Consider the following 17750-nt stretch of genomic DNA (forward strand, 5'->3'; position numbering starts at 1 on the left):
GGGCACAGCTGATGATGAGGGCACAGATAGTGGGGGGCACAGCTGAAGGGAGGCACAGCTAGTGGGGGGCACAGGTAATGATGGGGCTTATCAGATGATGGGGCACAGAGTATAGTGGGGACACAGCTGCTTGAAGCAAAGATCTGCTGTTACTGATGGATGAATAGGCAGAGAAAAAAACATTACAGGAGGCAAAATGATCATTTCTAGTTTCTGAACAGACTCCACACACTGGACGTGTCTCTAACCTTAAAACTAATCTCCACCTTTTACCATCAGGGTTTTAGGTCCAACATTCTGCGCTGATTAATGTTACACTATATCTTTATAGGGGTTAGAGCTCAGGATTTTCTGATACAAAGCTCCAAATCCCTTAAATAGACAGTTACATGATAACATTCTGCTGCCTGCAGCCACCACTAGGGGGAGCTCACTACATACAGATATATACAGCTCCCATAGAGTTACATGATAACATTCTGCTGCCTGCAGCCACCACTAGGGGGAGCTCACTACATACAGATATATACAGCTCCCATAGAGTTACATGATAACATTCTGCTGCCTGCAGCCACCACTAGGGGGAGCTCACTACATACAGATATATACAGCTCCCATAGAGTTACATGATAACATTCTGCTGCCTGCAGCCTCCACTAGGGGGAGCTCACTACATACAGATATATACAGCTCCCATAGAGTTACATGATAACATTCTGATGCCTGCAGCCTCCACTAGGGGGAGCTCACTACATACAGATATATACAGCTCCCATAGAGTTACATGATAACATTCTGATGCCTGCTGCCTCCACTAGGAGGAGCTCACTGTGTATTGTCAGTCTGTGATTGTCTGTTCCAAGTGTTAGTACATCATGGTTCTCTCCCTCAAGAGTCCGTTTGTTATTTCACAAATCTCTCTTGTGTCCAGATAGTTTGTTACAATGCATCAGTGCAGGTAAAATGTATCAGTCTGGAGTTCAGGCTGTTTATCTCACAGATGATTGCCTAGACTGGATACAATTGTAACAAGCCCTCAGCTGTGAGAATTGTTAGATATGTACAGGTTTTCAGCCTGTGAATATAAACAACAAAAATCTAATTAACTGACGGCAAGCAGAGATCTTGAAAATGAAACAAAGGGGGGGTGGTTATTGGCTTTCTCACTTTTGGGGCATTCAATAAATCACAAACCATGGCGCATGCCACATTTGTACAATAATTTACTTTTTGTAGTTTTAGTCTTTTCTCGCCATTTTTCGATAGTGGTGATAACAATGATTGGGGTTTGGCCGGAACAACATATTTACCGGAATTTGCGGCAGATTGCATTTGGTTTACATAAAACTGGAAAATTCCTTGAAGTCCATTTTGTGAGGGGCAGGGATAGTGGGTGATTTTCCCATGGTCTTTTACTTCGGCTGCGATTCACCTGGTGAGGAGCAGGTGGGGCCCATTCATTTATAAGAGACATAATAGATATCGCGTCTCCTCCCTGTAATGTGGGGGAGGGGGAATCCTCCTGTCTTCTTCCTCCATGGGAATTCCCAGGGTCTGTACTGCAATGTGGATCAGCAGATTATCACACAGGGTCACAGGTCACAGGTCAGAGGTCATATAAATGGCTTATGGAGTAACCATCTGTCCTTGCAGGCAGTGATACTGTCACTAACTTTATGTAAATGAGAGGGTGTGGCTATGTAAATCTATAATACCCTCCCCTTTACATGACATGAAGCTTTGTGTCCAGTGACAAAATCCCAGCTGTTTTATAAAGACAATCGATTATTTATCACACGCTGGATCCGTCTATTGTCTGCGGCTCACATTGTATCCACGGCTCCTCCCACATTATTGTCTAGGACGGCCTCCCATTTACTTTTATTGCATTATCCTTTTTATTGATTTTTTTTAAATACAATTTTTATTGATTTTGTGAAACTATTTTCATACATTGAAGATCATTCATAACCAAAGAAAATCAGACAGCAGTAACTCAGGATCAGTACAGGATAAGTAATGTAATGTATGTACACAGTGACTCCACCAGCAGAATAATGAGTGCAGCTCCGGAGTATAATACAGGATGTAACTCAGGATCAGTACAGGATAAGTAATGTAATGTATGTACACAGTGACTCCACCAGCAGAATAGTGAGTGCAGCTCTGGAGTATAATACAGGATGTAACTCAGGATCAGTACAGGATAAGTAATGTATGTACACAGTGACTCCACCAGCAGAATAGTGAGTGCAGCTCTGGAGTATAATACAGGATGTAACTCAGGATCAGTACAGGATAAGTAATGTAATGTATGTACACAGTGACCCAACCAGCAGAATAGTGAGTGCAGCTCTGGATTATAATACAGGATGTAACTCAGGATCAGTACAGGATAAGTAATGTAATGTATGTACACAGTGACTCCACCAGCAGAACAGTGAGTGCAGCTCTGGAGTATAATACAGGATATAACTCAGGATCAGTACAGGATAAGTAATGTAATGTATGCACACAGTGACTCCACCAGCAGAATAGTGAGTACAGTTCTGGAGTATAATACAGGATGTAACTCAGGATCAGTGCAGGATAAGTAATGTAATGTATGCACACAGTGACACCACCAGCAGAATAGTTAGTGCAGCTCCGGAGTATAATACAGGATGTAACTCAGGATCAGTACAGGATAAGTAATGTAATGTATGTACACAGTGACTCCACCAGCAGAATAGTGAGTGCAGCTCTGGAGTATAATACAGGATGTAACTCAGGATCAGTACAGGATAAGTAATGTAATGTATGTACACAGTGACTCCACCAGCAGAATAGTGAGTGCAGCTCTGGAGTATAATACAGGATATAACTCAGGATCAGTACAGGATAAGTAATGTATGTACACAGTGACCCAACCAGCAGAATAGTGAGTGCAGCTCTGGATTATAATACAGGATGTAACTCAGGATCAGTACAGGATAAGTAATGTAATGTATGTACACAGTGACTCCACCAGCAGAACAGTGAGTGCAGCTCTGGAGTATAATACAGGATATAACTCAGGATCAGTACAGGATAAGTAATGTAATGTATGCACACAGTGACTCCACCAGCAGAATAGTGAGTACAGTTCTGGAGTATAATACAGGATGTAACTCAGGATCAGTACAGGATAAGTAATGTAATGTATGTACACAGTGACCCAACCAGCAGAATAGTGAGTGCAGCTCTGGATTATAATACAGGATGTAACTCAGGATCAGTACAGGATAAGTAATGTAATGTATGTACACAGTGACTCCACCAGCAGAATAGTGAGTGCAGCTCTGGAGTATAATACAGGATGTAACTCAGGATCAGTACAGGATAAGTAATGTAATGTAATGTATGTGCATAGTGACCCCACCAGCAGAATAGTGAGTGCAGCTCTGGAGTATAATACAGGATGTAACTCAGGATCAGTACAGGATAAATAATGTGATATATGTACACAGTGACTCCACCAGCAGAATAGTGAGTGCAGCTCTGGAGTATAATACAGGATGTAACTCAGGATCACTACAGGATAAGTAATGTAATATATGTACACAGTGACTGCTGTTCCTGGAGATTCCTTCTATATGTAACCTGTATTAGGGCGGGTTCACACATGGCGGATTTTCACTTAAATTCCGCTGCGGACACTCCGCAGCGTTAATCCGCAGCGGAGCCGTTTCTCCATTGACTTTCACTTTAATTTCGCAGTGTTCGTTTACACGATGCGTACAATTCCGCTGCGGAGCATAGGCTGCGGAGCGGAATGTGGTGTCCGCAGCATGCTCTGTCTGTTGCGGAGCAGTGGCGGACTGGTTGCGGACTCATGGCGGAATTTCTCCATTGACTTCAATGGAGATTCTAAGTTCCGCAATGAAGTCCGCAGCTGTCATGCACATGTTATGTGTGGTGCGGAGCGTATTGGTTTTTTAACATGACATTTCTTCATTCTGGCTGGACCTATGTATTTCTAGGTCTACAGCCAGACTGAGGAAGTCAATGGGGCTCCCGTAATGACGGGAGCGTTGCTAGGAGACGTCTGTAAATAGTCACTGTCCAGGGTGCTGAAAGAGTTAAGCGATCGGCAGTAACTGTTTCTGCACCCGGGACAGTGACTACCGATCACAATATACATGTATCTGTAAAAAAACATATAAGTTCATACTTACCGAGAACTCCCTGTTTCTGTCTCCAGTCCGGCCTCCCAGGATGACGTTTCAGTGGAAGTGACGGCTGCAGCCAATCACAGGCCAAGCACAGGCTGCAGCGGTCACATGGACTGGCGCGTCATCCAGGGAGGTCGGGCTGGATGCCGAAGGAGGGACGCGTCATCAAGACAACGGGCGGTAAGTATGAAAATCGTTTACTTTCACTAGGGAAAGTGCTGTCCCTTCTCTCTATCCTGCACTGAATAGGGAGAAGGGAAGCACTTTTCCTGCAGTCCGCAGCGGCCAGTCCGCATCAATTTTCTGCACATTTTGTGCAGATCCGCAGCCGTAATCCGCAACCCGGATTAGGTGCGGCATTGATGCGGACAGTTGCGGAGGAATTCCGCCATGTGTGGTCATGCCCTAATGGTGATCAGAGCTGGGTAGCCGGTTTTATATTTGTGCTCTGTGTTTTCCTGTATAATATTGAGATCTGTTTTTGCAGTGCTTTATCATTAATGGTTAATTCCTTCTGAAGCTTCTGAGTCCTTTTATCTCTATTTACGGTTCATTCCGTTCACCTGGCGGTAAAGAGAAGGCTAACCGAGCTTGAAATGGCGATCACTGGTTCCTGCGCGGACTGTGCACAGCTGTCAGAGTAGTGTGACGCGCCCAGGACGCTGCCTGAACTCGGTTATTCCATTACCGCTCCGTCTCGCCTGTGTATACTTTATGGAACTTTATGTAAGGCCTCATTTACATGAGCGTGTGCATTTTGTGCACGCAAAAAAACACAGCGTTTTGCGCGCGCAAAAGGCACTTGACAGCTCCGTGTGTCATCAGTGTATGATGCGCGGCTGCGTGATTTTCGCGCAGCCGCCATCATAGAGATGAGGCTAGTCGACGTCAGTCACTGTCCAGGGTGCTGAAAGAGTTAAGCGATCGGCAGTAACTGTTTCTGCACCCGGGACAGTGACTACCGATCCCAATATACAGCTACCTGTGAATTAAAAAAAGACGTTCATACTTACCAAGAACTTCCTGCTTCCTCCAGTCCGGTCTCCCTGCCGTTGCCTTGGTGACGCGTCCCTCTCTTGACATCCGGCCCCACCTCCCTGGATGACGCGGCAGTCCATGTGACCGCTGCAGCCTGTGATTGGCCTGTGATTGGCTGCAGCTGTCACTTGGACTGAATTGTCATCCCGGGAGGTAAGACTGGAGGAAGAAGCCGGGAGTTCTCGGTAAGTCAGAACTTTATTTTTTTACACGTTCATGTATATTGTGATCGGAAGTCACTGTCCAGGGTGCTGAACCAGTTTAACTCTTTCAGCACCCTGGACAGTGACTGTCTCCTGACGTCGCGTACCGGAATTTTTTTTGCAGGGTTCGGTCAAAACGAGTTCGGCCGAACCCGGTGAAGTTCGGTTCGCTCATCTCTAAATTCTGACACTCCGTTTGGATGTTTGTAAACAGAAAAGCACGTGGTGCTTTTCTGTTTACATTCAGAGTTTGACAGCTCTTGCGCGAATCACGCAGTTCGCATGGAAGTGCTTCCGTGCGACCTTCGTGGTTTTCACGCACCCATTGACTTCAATGGGTGCGTGATGCGCGAAAAACGCAGAAGTGTAGAACATGTCGTGAGTTTTTTTCAGCGCACTCACGCTGAGCAAAACTCACGGACTGTCTGCATGCCCCCATAGACTTGCATAGGTCCGTGCGACCCGCGTGAAAAGCACGCGCGTTGCACGGACGTATATCACGTTCGTGTAAATGAGGCCTAACATTGTATCTGCTTGACCTCCCCTGTAACACCTGAAATATATCGTTTTTTCCCATAATGCATCTGGAGGCAGGAATCCTGTAATGTCTTCAATCAGTTTATATTAACCCATTGAGAGGAAGAAAAATCAATTTGATCAGATGACAAATAATTATAAGAGACAGATCATATCATGTCTTTGGTGACCTGGAATATTGCGCATTGGTGATTGATGGCTCATCTACAGAAGAATAGCTCAATGGTTAGTGGGGGATGAGCTGACGGACGGGATGGGGCCACAGATTTGAATTATAGACATGGCTGCTCAGGGGTCTGCTCTTTACTCTTAGGCCGGATTCACACGAGCGTGTTAAGCGTCCGTGGGACGGCCATTGAAACAGCGGCCATCCCACGGACCTATGTAATTCAATGTGGCCGTTCACACAGCCGTTGTTTCCACTGACCGTGTGAAGGGTCCGTGGGAAAATAGGACATGTCCGTTCCTTTCACGCATCCCCCCATAGACTCTCAACTATGGGGGATGCGTGACATCGCGTCCCGCAGCGCTGAGCACGGATGCACCTCGGACGTGAAAAACTGCAGTTTTTCACGTTTGAGATGCGCAGCGTTCGTGTGAATCAGGCCTTCGGGTATGTTCACACGGGCTATTTTCAGCCGTTTTTCCGGCCGTAAACGTACCGAAAAACGGCTGAAAAATCAGAGGGAGCAGAACATCTGCCTATTCATTTCAATGGGAAAAACAGCGTTCTTTTCCGATGGGCCGTTTTTTTACGCAACCGTTTTGAAAAACGGGCACGAAAAAGAAGTGCAGGTCACTTCTTGGGACGTTTTTGGAGCCGTTTTTCATTGACTCCAAAAACGGCCGTAAAATACACATCGAAAATCGCGAGTTGCTTAAAAAAACGTCTGAAAATCAGGAGCTGTTTTCCCTTGAAAACGGCTCCGTATTTTCAGACGTATTTTGTTAATCGTGTGAACATAACCTAAGGCCGGATTCACACGAGCGTGTGCGTTTTGAGCGCGCAAAAGGTACTTAACAGCTCCGTGTGTCAGCCCCGTATGATGCGCGGCTGAGTGATTTTCGCGCAGCCGCCATCATTATGACACTGTTTGTATGTTTGTAGCACGTGGTGCTTTTCTGTTTTCATTCATCCTTTTGACTGCTGTTGCGCGAATCAGGCGCGTCCCACAGAAGTGCTTCCATGTGACATGCGTGGTTTTCACGCACCCATTGACTTCAATAGGTGCGTGATGTGCGAAATACGCACTAAGAAAGGACATGTCGTGAGTTTTACGCAGCGGACACACGCGGACGTCACGAACTGTCTGAACTGACCCATAGACTAATATAGGTCCATGCGAGGCGCGTGAAAATCACGCGCGTTGCACGGACGTATATCACGTTTGTCTGAATAAGCCCTAAGGGTGTCCTCCATCTTGTGCCACCATTCGTCTTTTGATCTAAAAAAAAAACCATGGAAGAACAGAACATGGAGCTCCTAAATGTAAACAATCATGTCATTTGCTACAATGTATCAGTGCAGGTAAAATGAGCAGTCCGGAGTCCACACAGTTTATCTCACAGAGGATTGTCTGGACTGGATACAATTGTAACAAACCCTCAGCTGTGAGAATTAGTAGGACAGGACAGGGTTTTCACCCTCTGGTTGTAATCAAGAATAGTCCAATTTACTGACAGGAAGCAGATATAAGAAAATGGCAAGGAATTGAAACACAATGTATATTAGAAACTTGCAGAATTTATCATTGTACATCAACTACAACTCTAATCAGACTTTTGGGACGTGGATAACCCCTTTTAGCAGTTCCACATTCTATTCTAGGGGTGGAGTACTCGACTTTGATTGACAGGAGCAGCCTGGGGTCTATGGGGTTACATGATGCGGGGTCGGTATATGCAGATCTTTGGGCGGTGTGTTTCTCATGCCCGTGGCGCCGGAGCAGGTGGAGTGTGGCAGGAATGTGTCCGGCTGCCAGAAATACACTGACTAATGCGGCACATTTATATCTATAATATTGGTGTCAAAGAATAACATCTCCACACACAAATAAACGGAGCCGGATATTAATGACCAACCCCCCCCCCCCCCCAATTATCAGGGTGTCCTCTTATCCTGATACATTTCATTTTAGGCTTCGTTCACATCGGCGTCAGGACTCCGTTCCGATGGAGCTTTCTGTTAGAACGGAGCCCTGACTGACACAAACTGAAACCATAGGTTTCCGTTTCCATCGCCATTGATCTCAATGCTGACGGATCCGGTGCCAATGGTTTCCGTTTGTCTCCGTTGTGCGAGGGTTCGGTCGTTTTGACGGTATCAATAGCGTAGTCGACTATGCAACCAACGGAAACCATTGGCACCAGATCTGTCACCATTGACATCAATGGCGATGGAAACGGAAACCTATGTCTGTCAGGTCTCCGTTCCGACAGAAAGCTCAGACAGAACGTCAGAACGGGCCGTGGCGCAGATGTGAACGAAGCCGTAAAGAGGAAGCCTCAGTGTGAATTCTGTTTCAATCTGGTGTTTACCAAACATTGTATTTATGATGAATTAACCCCGATGATACCCTGATATCTGACGCTGCCCCCGCACAAACTGTCGCTCTACTAGAAACTGAAAATGAAGGGGAGTTGGGGGTCACCGCTGGGAGCCCCCTGATCATTGATATATATACAAGGAGCCTGCACCGATCACGCACTTCTTACCACTCTTCCCCCATACGAAAGCATTGAAGTTGCGCTGTGATTGCGATTTTACCGAAATGCAACGCGACGTTGTGTTACTTTGTATCCTGAGCTTGAGAGTCATGTCCACTGTCAGGACGGCAGGACAATCACTGACAACAGTTGTCAAGCAATAACTCCACCCCAAGAGGCTGAAGTCCCAGCAGTAAGGCCCCATGCCCACATCCGTTTTTTCCTTCAGGGTGCTAGCTGTTTTTCTGACGTCCGGCACCCTGACCCATTCATTTCAATGGGGCCATGCACACTTCAGTTTTTTTGACGGTCCCGTTGTTCCGTTCCGACAAAAGTAGAGCATGTCCTACTTTGGTCCGAGATTCCGTGACCGTGGGGCCCATGCAAGTCAATGGTGCCGTCAAAAAAACTGAAGGCACACAGAAGGCATCCGTTTGCCGTCCGTGTGTGATGGAGCCATTGCCTAGCAACGGCCGGGCGGGCAGAAGTACAGAAGAGATATTGCACTGCACTAATCGGCAACCCCTTCCCTCTATCAGTGCTGGATAGAGAGAAGGGGCAGCCCTTTCAGGCAGAGCAGCCGCAGTGATAGAAAGAAAAAGCAGTTCATACGTACCCCAGGCCGTTGTCTGGGTGACGTGTCCCTCTTCCGACCTCCCTGGATGACGCAGCAGTCCATGTGACTGCTGCAGCCTGTGATTGGCTGCAGCGGTCACATGGGATGAAATGTCACCCCAGGAGGCCAGACTGGAGGAAGAAGCAGGGAGTTCTGGGTAAGTATGAGTTGGGGTTTTTGTAGGAAACATTAGAAATCTATATTGTGAGCGCCGCGCATGGTACTCACTGTCCAGGGTGCTGAAAGAGATACTGCCGATCAGTGCAGCCCCTTCTCTCTATCCAGCACTTAACTCTTTCAGCACACTGGATAGTGATTACCATGCGCGGCGCTCGGAAACGGAAACACGGAAGTGTACACGGAGTACAGGCAGGAACCACACTGATCAAATCACGGACACACGGATCTGTGAAAAACGGCCGTGAAAACGGTGATGGAAGTGTGCATGAGGCCGAAGAGCGGGTCCCCCTCCATAATCATCTTCTGTCAGGAGTCCTCAAAATTAGATACATGATACATTTCTGGGCCCTAAACTCTATAGGATTAAGGCCTCATTTACACGAGCGTGTGCGTTTTGCGCGCGCAAAAAACGCTGCGTTTTGCGCGCGCAAAAGGCACTTGGCAGCTCCGTGTGTCATCCGTGTATGATGCGCGGCTGCGTGATTTTCGCGCAGCCGCCATCATATTGATGAGGCTAGTCGACGCCCGTCACTGTCCAAGGTGCTGAAAGAGTTAACTGATCGGCAGTAACTCTTTCAGCACCCTCGACAGTGAATGCCGAACACAATATACAGCAACCTGTGAATAAAAAAAGACTTTCATACTTACCAAGAACTTCCTGCTTCCTCCAGTCCGGGCTCCCGGCCGTTGCCTTGGTGACGCGTCCCTCTCTTGTCATCCGGCCCCACCTCCCAGGATGACGCCGCAGTCCATGAGACCGCTGCAGCCTGTGATTGGCTGCAGCCTGTGCTTGGCCTGTGATTGGCTGCAGCCTGTGCTTGGCCTGTGATTGGCTGCAGCTGTCACTTTGACTGAACTGTCATCCCGGGAGGTCGGACCGGAGTTATCGGTAAGTCAGAACGTCTTTTTTTTTTTACAGGTTCATGGATTTTCGGAGCGGAAGTCACTGTCCATGGTGCTGAACCAGTTTAACGCTTTCAGCACCGTGGACAGTGACTGTCTCCTGACGTCGCGTACCCGAACATTTTTTACCGGTTTCGGTCAAAACGAGTTTGGCCGAACCCGGTGAAGTTCGGGGCGCTCATCTCGAATTTGACACTCCGTTTGGATGTTTGTAAACAGAAAAGCACGTGGTGCTTTTCTGTTTACATTCAGGAGTTTGACAGCTCTTGCGCGAATCACGCAGTTCGCACGGAAGTGCTTCCGTGCGGCATGCGTGGTTTTCACGCACCCATTGACTTCAATGGGTGCGTGAGTGCGCGAAAAACGCACGATTATAGAACATGTCGTGAGTTTTTTTCTGCGCACACGCAATGAGCGCAATTCACGCATCGTCTAAACAGCCCCATTGACTAATATAGGTGCGTACGACATGCGTGCAAAGCACGCGCGTCGCACGCGCGTATAATACGTTCGTGTAAATGAGGCCTAAACCTGATCCTTTCTATGTTTCCCCTTTAATATTTGATCAGTTCCAGCGATCACTGCTGGGTTTTGGTCTAGATAAGTCACCGTCCTGTGCCAGGGACTCTGCGGCCGCATATGTCCGGTCTCTGGCTGAACAACACGAGTACAGGAGCAGGAAGGAGTCACCTCCACAACCGAGGGAGAGATCTGTGACCTTCAATCTGTGAAAAATCTGTGATAATATTCTGTATTACTCCAGTGTGAGAATCAACTCCTCTATTGCCCATAAAATACTGCTGAGCCACCGTATCTGAGCCTGTCATGTGTGATACCATCTGCTGAGCCGCTGTATCTAATCCTATCATGTGTGATACTGTCTGCTGAGCTGTGTATCTAATCCAATCATGTGTGATACTGTCTGCTGAGCCGCTGTATCTAATCCTATCATGTGTGATACTGTCTGCTGAGCCGCTGTATCTAATCCCATCATGTGTGATACCGTCTGCTGAGCTGTGTATCTAATCCTATCATGTGTGATACTGTCTGCTGAGATGTGTATCTAATCCTATCATGTGTGATACTGTCTGCTGAGCCACTGTATTTAATCCTCTCATGTGTGATACTGTCTGCTGAGCTGTGTATCTAATCCTATCATGTGTGATACTGTCTGCTGAGCTGTGTATCTAATCCTATCATGTGTGATACTGTCTGCTGAGCTGTGTATCTAATCCTATCATGTGTGATAACGTCTCCTGAGCCGTGTATCTAATCCTATCATGTGTGATACTGTCTCCTGAGCCGTGTATCTAATCCTATTGTGTGATACTGTCTCCTGAGCCGTGTATCTAATCCTATCATGTGTGATACTGTCTCCTGAGCCGTGTATCTAATCCTATCATGTGTGATACTGTCTGCTGAGCTGTGTATCTAATCCTATCATGTGTGATACTGTCTCCTGAGCCGTGTATCTAATCCTATCATGTGTGATACTGTCTCCTGAGCCGTGTATCTAATCCTATCATGTGTGATACTGTCTGCTGAGCTGTGTATCTAATCCTATCATGTGTGATACTGTCTCCTGAGCCGTGTATCTAATCCTATCATGTGTGATACTGTCTCCTGAGCCGTGTATCTAATCCTATCATGTGTGATACTGTCTCCTGAGCTGCTGTATCTAATCCTATCATGTGTGATACTGTCTGCTGAGCCGTGTATCTAATCCTATCATGTGTGATACTGTCTGCTGAGCCGTGTATCTAATCCTATCATGTGTGATACTGTCTGCTGAGCTGTGTATCTAATCCTATCATGTGTGATACTGTCTCCTGAGCCGTGTATCTAATCCTATCATGTGTGATACTGTCTGCTGAGCCGTGTATCTAATCCTATCATGTGTGATACTGTCTCCTGAGCCGTGTATCTAATCCTATCATGTGTGATACTGTCTCCTGAGCCGTGTATCTAATCCTATCATGTGTGATACTGTCTCCTGAGCTGCTGTATCTAATCCTATCATGTGTGATACTGTCTCCTGAGCTGCTGTATCTAATCCTATCATGTGTGATACTGTCTCCTGAGCTGCTGTATCTAATCCTATCATGTGTGATACTGTCTCCTGAGCTGCTGTATCTAATCCTATCATGTGTGATACTGTCTGCTGAGCTGTGTATCTAATCCTATCATGTGTGATACTGTCTGCTGAGCCTCTGTATCTAATCCTATCATGTGTGATACGGTCTGCTGAGCCGCTGTATCTAATCCCATCATGTGTGATACCATCTGCTGAGCCGCTGTATCTAAGCCGGTCATGTGTGATACTGTCTGCTGAGCTACTGTATCTAATCCTATCATGTGTGATACTGTCTGCTGAGCGGTGTATCTAATCCTATCATGTGTGATACTGTCTGCTGAGCTGTGTATCTAATCCTATCATGTGTGATGCTGTCTGCTGAGCTGTGTATCTAATCCTATCATGTGTGATACTGTCGGCTGAGCCGTGTATCTAATCCGATCATGTGTGATACTGTCTCCTGAGCTGTGTATCTAATCCTATCATGTGTGATACTGCCTTCTGAGCCACTGCATCTAATCCTATCATGTGTGATACTGTCTGCTGAGCTGTGTATCTATCCTATCATGTGTGATACTGTCTCCTGAGCCGTGTATCTAATCCTATGTGTGATACTGTCTCCTGAGCCGTGTATCTAATCCTATCATGTGTGATACGGTCTGCTGAGCTGTGTATCTAATCCTATCATGTGTGATACTGTCTGCTGAGCTGTGTATCTAATCCTATCATGTGTGATACTGTCTGCTGAGCTGTGTATCTAATCCTATCATGTGTGATACTGTCTGCTGAGCCGTGTATCTAATCCTATCATGTGTGATACTGTCTGCTGAGCCGTGTATCTAATCCTATCATGTGTGATACGGTCTCCTGAGCCGTGTATGTAAGCCAATCATGTGATACAGTTTCAGAAAACCACGCAGCACTACATTCCCCATCATTCACTTTATATTTTTCGTCTGTTTCTATGTAACAAATTTTTCCTACAATCTTATTGCAAATGTCGGATTATAGTGAAATATCGCTCCCCGCCCCCCCCTGACTACTTTGTTCTCGCAATGATGGTGACAATGGTCGGATGGCGCTGCATTATGACAGGCGTATAGATATCGCTACAATCTCACATTTCCGGGTTGTATTGGGGATGATTGCCGTCAGTAATCCTTGCCCCCCCTCCCCCATATTCAGAGCTTCTTCCTCCACCCAAATAATCGGAGACTCGGTGACAGATAACCGTCACTTGGCTGCAGAGATAGCGCAGAGCCCGGGAGACCTGCGGCGAGAATCTGAGTAACCAGCCGCCGATGAAATGAGTTTTAATATTTCATACAATCTTCCTGCCAGGACACATTTTGCTTTTAAAGCTGGCAGGGTGTCGGGCGCTCGCCCCCCCCCCCCTCCGCCAGGAATATATTTTATTTAGAGACGTTGGGAAGTTGGCTGACAGGACGCCATTGTCGGAGCAGCCATTTATCATAATTAACATTTTACTTGTAGCCGGAGGTGTAAGAACAAGGGACCGAGTGACCCAAATGTTACAGATGGCAATTCTCCTCAAGGAAGCGCAACGTGATGGTTCTGCGCCATAAAATCCCGGCTCCTCCGCAGTACAAAAAACGAAGAGTAGGCGTCTGTCCACACACAGCGTAAACACTGCGCAATTTTCCAATTTTAATTTTTTTTATCCACACGCCGCAGAAAAAAACTGCAGAAAAACCTGCGGAAATTGGCCTGCGTTGCGGATTCTCAATGTCAATGTCTCCGGCGAAAACGTCAAAGAATTTCTGAACGGAGAATGTGGATGATGTTGCACAATCTTTACGCTGTGTGTGAACGTGCCCTAAACGGTCATCCAGTCCATGTAGATAAAGATTAGTCATTGTAGAATAAGAAGTTCTGTCCATTTTAAATAGACTTCATGTCTTAATTCCTCACTGTTTTCAAGATTTCTGCTTGCTGTCAGTGAATCAAGACATTCTTGTTTAAATCCAAAAGATAAAAACATGTCCTGACCTAATATTTCTCAAAGCTGAGGTTTTACTACAAATGTATTAGTTTAGACAATCCTCGGTGAGCTGAACAATCACTGGACTCCAGACTGATACATTGTAACAAACTATGAGGATAGGAGAGGGATTTGTGCTACTCCTGTGTTTAGTTTAGGATTTCCCAGAAAGGACACAATTGTAAAAAAACAAAACAAAACAAAAAAAAAAACAACAAACCTCAGCTGGGAAAATTAGGTCTCAACCAGTTGTCAGCCTCAATGAATATTTTAATTTATACAGCAAGCAGAGATCTTGGAAAGGGGAAGGAATGGAGTATAAATTATTACAATAATTATGCTTTATTCTCAGTGATGTCACCGCTGCTCTCTAGTAGATGGATAGGCTGCATTCTCAGTGATGTCACCGCTACTCTCTAGTGTATTCTCCGTGTTGTCACCGCTGCTCTCTAGTGAATGGATAGGCTGCATTCTCAGTGTTGTCACCGCTGCTCTCTAGTGAATGGATAGGCTGCATTCTCCGTGTTGTCACCGCTGCTCTCTAGTGAATGGATAGGCTGCATTCTCCGTGTTGTCACCGCTGCTCTCTAGTGAATGGATAGGCTGTATTCTCAGCAGAATACAGACATTGTAGTGAGGAACTCATCACCATTAATGTTGATGCGTTGACATTTATCCATCTGTGGATGATGAATGAGCTGCGGACACACATGTACATTGGCGCACTCTTTATTTTTAGGCTCTGGGCAGGCAGATAAGCAGAGGATCCTGCAGTCCATTAACGACGCAGAGCACTGAATATTCTCCCTACAAGCAGATCGTCGTGTCCCACTTTTCAGACTTTGATAAATTGGACTGAGAGGAAAATATGAAAGCTGTAATGGAGAGCTACGTTACTGGAGGGCTCTGCTGCGTGGAGCGCTAATCCCCCCCCCCCCCATGTGTGTATATATATATATATCTCTTATAATCAGCTTTGTCTGGCGAGAGAATATCAAGCACTTGACTCTTTATTGGCTACATCTTGTCTGTCAATCTCTGCATGACTTTTAGGGCTTATTTAGACGAACGTGATATACATCCATGCAACGCGCATAATTTTCACGAGCGCCGCACGGACCTATATTAGTCTATGGGCAGTGCAACTGTGACATGTCAGTGTTTACTCAGCGTGAGTGCGCTGCGAAAAAGTCACGACATGTCCGTTCTTTGGGCATATTTCGCACATCACGCACCCATTGAAGTCAATGGGTGCGTGAAAACCACGCATGTCGCACGGAAGCACTTCCGTGGGACGCTCGTGATTCGTGCAACAGCTGTCAAACTATGAATGAAAACAGAAAAGCACCATGTGCTTTTCTGTTTACAAACATCCAAATGGAGTGTCATAATGATGGCGGCTGCGAGAAAATCACGCAGCCGCGCATCATACGGGGCTGACACACGGAGCTGTTAAGTGCCTTTTGCGCACGCAAAACGTTGCGTTTTTTGCGTTCCCAAAACGCACACGCTCATGTGAATCCGACCTTAGGCCATGTTCACACGTGGCGGAGTTTTTCCGCTGCAAATGTTGGTGCAGATTTGGGGCAATTACGCAACGAATCTGCAGCAACATTTGCATATTTGACAGGTAATTCAGACGTTGCAGATATCACAGGGGACTTGCCACAGATTTCAGGTTTTGCATTGCAGAGGCTGAAATCCGCAGTGAAATTCCGCTTCTTCTCCGCAACAGACAGTGCATGCTGGGAGGGAAAATTCCGCACCGCAGCCTGTGGTCCGCAGCTGAGTTTTCCGCAACATCTGAACTAACTTGCCTGAAAATGTATTGAAACAAATGTAAAAAACGGCCGCAGGAGAATTCCACAGCAATTCCGCCACGTGTGAATGGGCCCTTAAAGTGGTTTTACATGGGGCAGATATTGCCTGTTTACCACCTTTAAAACGAGAGTGGATCAACAATACAGCTTGACGATTGGCACTCGTTTGCTCACTTAAAACGGCACAATGATCGTTTACTATGGGGACGAACAATTGTTTCTACAATCGTTCATCCCTGTGAATTTGCACCATGTCGGTAGCAAATCTCCCTGTTTACAGCCACCACTAGGGCAGCTTATTGTATACTGTGTTATTATGGAGTTCCATGTATAACCAGTTTGAAGTAAGCTCCCCCTAGTGGTGGCTGCAGGTAATATACTGCTATGATGTAACTCTATGGGAGCTGTATATATCTGTATGTAGTGAGCTTCCCCTAGTGGAGGTTGCAGGCAGCAGAATGTTATCATGTAACTCTATGGGAGCTGTATATATCTGTATGTAGTGAGCTCCTCCTAGTGGTGACTGCAGGCAGCAGAATGTTATCATATAACTCTATGGGAGCTGTATATATCTGTATGTAGTGAGCTCCTCCTAGTGGTGACTGCAGGCAGCAGAATGTTATCATATAACTCTATGGGAGCTGTATATATCTGTTTGTAGTGAGCTCCTCCTAGTGGTGACTGCAGGCAGCAGAAGGTTATCATATAACTCTATGGGAGCTGTATATATCTGTATGTAGTGAGCTCCCCCTAGTGGTGACTGCAGGCAGCAGAATGTTATCATAAACTCTATGGGAGCTGTATATATCTGTATGTAGTGAGCTCCCCCTAGTGGTGACTGCAGGCAGCAGAATGTTATCATATAACTCTATGGGAGCTGTATAATGTGAATTCTAATGATTGGCGGACAATTGATCACCCAGCTTTCCCAGAAAAGGATGTAATGAAGAACATGCTTAAGATTAGTCTGGAAATTAAACTGGGGCAAGTTTTTGTTGTTGTTTTAAGAGAAATGCTCTCCATTGCAGCCTGACATTTGATGTACCCCCCCCCCCCTCTCCACAAATTGCAGATTTGGTTGTTTCATCGGGATTGGCACTCGCTATCACCACTGACGCTTTCATTACAGCGAAGGAAGTCAATAAATAATAAACTGATATTCCCAGAAGGTAAGAATAACATTTATACCGTATTCTAATAGTAAATCTGCTTCACTGAGCAATAACTGACGGCGAAACCAGAACATAAAAATGTCAAGAATGGAAACTTACAGAAAATGGCTTCTTATTGTCAGTGATAAAGAACACAATTTATAGCAAAGTCTATAGATGTTCTCCAAGTATTCCTTACATGAGACGTGTCAACTGCTCCTCTGTACTGAACCAAAGGAAAAATAATGGTACCTGACATCACTACAAAGGGAGCAGTACATCATACATAGTTCTTATATTCTTGTATATAGGAGCAGTATTATAGTA

General features: G+C 45.9%; 1 long non-coding RNA gene across 1 annotated transcript in view; it reads left to right on the top strand.

The window, feature by feature from the left end:
• The window catches only part of LOC142656901 (uncharacterized), a 44827-nt gene extending 27400 nt beyond the window's left edge, over positions 1-17427 (top strand). The window contains exon 3 of the long non-coding RNA XR_012849774.1: positions 17345-17427. This is a non-coding gene — a long non-coding RNA (uncharacterized LOC142656901). The remainder of the gene's footprint in view (positions 1-17344) is intronic.
• The last annotated feature ends 323 nt before the right edge of the window (positions 17428-17750 follow it).

The sequence above is a fragment of the Rhinoderma darwinii genome, chromosome 7, assembly GCF_050947455.1.
Source record: "Rhinoderma darwinii isolate aRhiDar2 chromosome 7, aRhiDar2.hap1, whole genome shotgun sequence".
Taxonomy (NCBI): domain Eukaryota; kingdom Metazoa; phylum Chordata; class Amphibia; order Anura; family Rhinodermatidae; genus Rhinoderma; species Rhinoderma darwinii.